Source organism: Athene cunicularia, unplaced genomic scaffold (assembly GCF_003259725.1).
Source record: "Athene cunicularia isolate RWA unplaced genomic scaffold, athCun1 SCF_54, whole genome shotgun sequence".
NCBI lineage: Eukaryota > Metazoa > Chordata > Aves > Strigiformes > Strigidae > Athene > Athene cunicularia.
This window is the reverse complement of record NW_020799484.1, coordinates 4,364-8,836: the sequence shown is the minus strand read 5'-3', so window position 1 is coordinate 8,836 and position 4,473 is coordinate 4,364. Positions and strand designations below refer to the sequence as shown.

General features: G+C 48.8%; 1 protein-coding gene across 1 annotated transcript in view; it reads left to right on the top strand.

The window, feature by feature from the left end:
* Positions 1–586: 586 nt before the first annotated feature.
* The window catches only part of HOXA3 (homeobox A3), a 7,470-nt gene continuing 3,583 nt past the window's right edge, over positions 587–4,473 (top strand). The window contains exon 1 of the mRNA XM_026867487.1: positions 587–690. The gene's annotated coding sequence lies outside the window, so the exon portion shown is untranslated. The remainder of the gene's footprint in view (positions 691–4,473) is intronic.

Sequence of the window (4,473 nt, the reverse complement as noted above, 5' to 3'; positions counted from 1 at the left end):
GGTGGAGGGAAGGCTGGTAATCGTCCCGTTTAGAAGGGGGTTGGAAATAATAGTATTAAGATTTGGGCTTTCTTCGGGGATTGCAGAGGACATGCGACGTTGAGCAGCGTGGCGGGCCTGGGGAACAAATGTCAGTTAATTAGACTAAGTATCAAAGTGCAGCATAATCCCGTATTATGAGAAGAAATTTTTTTTACCTTCCAATGGGCTTTGTGTAAGGAAATATTGGTGTGGGAGGAAAAAGAATCAAAACAATCTTCCCCCCCCCGGCCCAAATAGTCATCTCCATCGCGTGAATTTTTTTTTTCCTCCCTTAAAACTCTTCTTTAACATACTGGGTTAAGGCTTTAAAAACCAAAGGCTCGCGCGAAGAAACCCTGTTCCTTCAATGATTCCCTATTTCAAATAAAAGGATTTAAGTTGACGTATGACCACGTGAGCACATAATACAGCGCATTATTGTGGCATTTGGAGTGGAGACCCGGTCTGGCTCTGTCTGCGATTACGCTTTTCCAGTTTCTGTTCAGCGCAAGCACTGCTTTCTATTTTTTTTTTTTTTTCCCTCCTGCCCCCATCACCGTCCCCACAAGAGCTGGCCATTTCGCTGACAGCTTTCATTCCTTATGGAAAGGTTATTGTCGAGCCGAGAGGACGAAATGCTTCGTTAGAAAGGATGGATTTTATTTTAAGGTATTTCCGTTGATTGTTCATTTATGTGGTGAGTTATTGCTGTTCGAGGCAAAGGTCAGTAGCAAAGGCTGGAGTGAGTGCGTGTGTGTGCGTGCGGGTGTGTGTGTGCACCCGGAGCCAGGCTGCTTCCCCCTTTGTTTCAATTTGCTGCGGTAAATATTCAACTCTCCCCTCGCAGCGAGCAGAGCAGGGAGAGTTTGCTTCTTTATTTATTTTTCTCCATAGAGATCCCACACTGATGTTGATGGCCAGCTGCCTCAGCTCCAGCCCCTCCATTGCCATCTTATCGTTATTTATGATCGGCTAGAGATGGGAAGCGTCTTTTACTGTCGTGTTCGGATTTTTTTCCCCACTTAATTTTGTTTTATTATTTTATTTTATTTGTGTGCTTGTGTGTTTGTTTATTTATTTATGTATTTGGGGAAGTCGAAGAAAACGATGGGGGGGGATGCTCCTCGGTCGGGGTCGTGCTCGAGTGTGCGGCGGCGGCGGCGGCTGTTGTTTTATGGGTGTTTGTTCGGCCGCTGCCGCTCTGTAAATCTATGAGCGTGCGATCGTGCTGCCATTTTATTTATGATGCTTTAGTGGTACTTTGTTTACTGTGCGCGGAGGGCTGTATGGGCGCTCAGCTCTGTGGCAAAGCTTCCCCTTCCCAAACGAGCCGAGGGGCTCTTTATTTCTCCTCTGTGAGAAGGACCTGAACCAAGAGCCAGCCAAGGCTTCTATCAGTAAATCAGCCTTGGAAATGTGGGTTTGTTGTTTGTGTGTTTTTTTTTTGTTTTTTTTTTTTTTTTCCCTGTGGCTCTGAATGGGGATCTGGAAGGCGAGGATAAAAAGGGGAGGAGTGGGAATTATCTTCTAGGAGAACCTATACTAGTCCTAAATTCGTATGCATATCGTCGTTTACATAAATACAGATATATCCGTACATATAAATACGTAAGTATTTGCATATAGTTATAAATCTGTGTGCGTAGCTAGATACAAAAAAATGCACTTTAAACGAAGAAAATGAAAGATTACTTGGCTGTCCAAGGAGGACAAAATGCCCTATAAAACGACATTTCCCCGGTGTGTCCCGGCTTTGGGAAAGGTCGGAGAGCTGGGGCTCGTTTTCTTCCAGTGTCCTCTGCGTCTCTCGCCTATTCCTGCTGTACCATTTTGTGCCCAGTTACCGGGTGCCTGCAATTACTCATCTTCTAAGGGGTCAGAAAGGGAGGGAGGGAGAAAGGAAGAAAAGCGAACGATGATAAAAACTCCGCTGAAAACAAACAAACAAACGAGGTTATTTCCACTCGGAGCTATTCGCGGCCGTTCTGCAGAGACCTGCAGGGCAGAGATGTTGGGACTGGTTTCTCCCTTTCCTGCTCTTTAAGCCGCTCTCAGAGCAGAACTGACCCAAATAAATGCTATTTCCCCTTTTCGCCATAGTGAAGCACGTTGTCGTTTCTTAGACCTGGTGTTTCTCTCTCTTCGGCCAGGGGAGGAGAGATGTTTTGCTCCCAGTTGTGTGTCTAAAAGCCAAGGCTGGCTTTGCCGTCTTTTGAAATGGGCCAAAACGCGCCTCAAAAATAAAGTGCAAGCTTTAATTGCAGCTCAATTACTTGGCAGCATTTCCTCTGATTTATGACCCAGTTAGGATGCATATTGACCCAGTTAGAACACTCATAAATAACACAGTCCTGCTCTAGAGCAAAAGAAAGCAGTAAGAGTTTAGGAGGAGAGAGGGATATCGGCGAGTTGTGTAAATAACCTCAGCCTGCTGAGCAAATAGCAGAGTCCGTTGCCGTTCTTTAGTGTTAGAGAATATAAACAGTAGTTCAGATTAACCACGGCTTGCTTCGATAGTCCAGTTCTTCCCTAAGGTAGCTAATATCCCCTCCTAACTCTCTAACGACTTGAACAGGCACCATTTCCAGAATTGGTCCCCCTTCTCCAGCAACTCCCCGCCTTGCTATTTTAGCCCTAAGAGATCCCCCCCAATCAGCCTGAATTATGGTGCTGCCTGCTTCCATTTCAGTGCATCGAAGGATAAAGCTCTCTACAGGCATTATTTTACTCGGAAACGAAGAGTAATTCCATGAAAGGGACTGAGTCCCACCGAGTGGGAACCTTCGGGAAGAAAAGCCAGCTCATTTCTGAACCGGGAATCAGCCCCAAACGCTGCCGGTCCCTCCCCGAGCTGAGCCCTATAGCTCTCCGAGGAGTGGAGCAGAAAGAAAATATTCGGCCTCTGGGAGGGAAAGACAGATAAAAGCAGCGGGGATCTGTGCGTTGGGACACTTATCCCGACATCATAGGAGACATTTAAAAAAATAATCATCTTCTCATGTTTAAAATGACCTCTTTAGGGAGAGAAGGGGGCGTGGGGAAAGGGGACTAATAGGCGAAATCTCGCAAAATACCCTTTGCAGGCAGCAAGACGAATGGAGGAAACACTTGAGTATTCCTATGAACCACTTCGGTTCTCACGATTAAAGTCCCTCGCAAATCCCTTCAGTTTTAAAAAGATCCCCTCCCCCCGCTCCCCGTCCCAGCTCTTAAATACAGACATGGAGTCAGAATATCCCGCCGAAGATCGCTCCAAAGTTTAAGCACGCTCCCAGGAAGGGATCGCCCCGGGTTTCGGCAGGGCTCCCCGAAGAGGCAGGCTGCCCGGCGTCCGCAGGTTTCCGCAGTCCCCAGCTCTCTCTCCCTTGCCAAATCCTCCGCTCCAGTCCGGGGGGCTCCGTCGGGGCGCAGCGGTGCCTCTCGCTATTTGGTCGGGCAAGAGGGTGAACGGCAGATCAGCAGTTTCAGAAGAAAGTGTGGGGTTGATTATTGACTAAAAAGACTTTTTTTTTTTTCTTCCGATGCAACATTCAAGGGATTGTTTGAAGCAAAACGCATACGCGGGATTTTTGCCTCTTCTCTCCTCCTACGCTGCCCGCTTCCCCTTTCATGTGGTGCCTTCTCACTTATGCCATAAGGAGCAAGTGTTTTCTGTTTTAGTGCTCTGTTTACAGCTTTGGTGCATGAAGTCATAAATCTTGCATAGCCATAAATGACAAAAACCATTGGTATGCGTAAGAGGCCACCCCAGCCTTATAGTGCTTTTTATTTCTCGCTTCCCCCTCGCTTTGTTTGTGCTTTAAGATGACGCCGGGCTCCCCCGTGCTTTAAACGGACTAGTTATATTTTTAATGCCTTAATTAACGAAGTAACGTAAATTTACACGTAGGCATTATTCGGAGCCCATAGCCCAGCCACCGTCTGCCAGGGGAGCAGGGGCTGCAACTTTATTTAAGTTCTCGTTTGTATGGTGGCTGCCGTGTTTCTATTGCGGGGAAAGGGGGGGACACCTCACCTCGCCCCCCGCCCCCCCAAACTCGGGGCTCTGGTGAAAGAGGCGAGCGCCTTCCGCGGGGCGGCCGAGGGTGGTAGGCAAAGGCGAGCTGCGCGGCGCCGGGCCCGTGTCCACTCGGGGCTGCCTCCCACGCGTCCCCACGGGGGACTGCGGGCACCCCGACCCGCCTGTGCAGCACATGTGTGTGTGGGAGCGCCTCTGTTCTCGTCCCGGGTGCTGGGAATATTTGGGGGGCGGGGGGTTGGGGTGTCTGTGTGTACATCTGTGTGTGTGTGCGCTCACGCATGCATGAGTTAATAATTAGTAACTCTAATGATTTCCAGTGTGGCTCTGAAAGCATTGCCCAGAGCGGGGATCCTGGTGGGCTTCGGTTGGCTCTCCGGGCTTTGCTCCCCTCGCCGGGACTCAGCCCGGGGCTTTGCCTGTCTCTTATACAC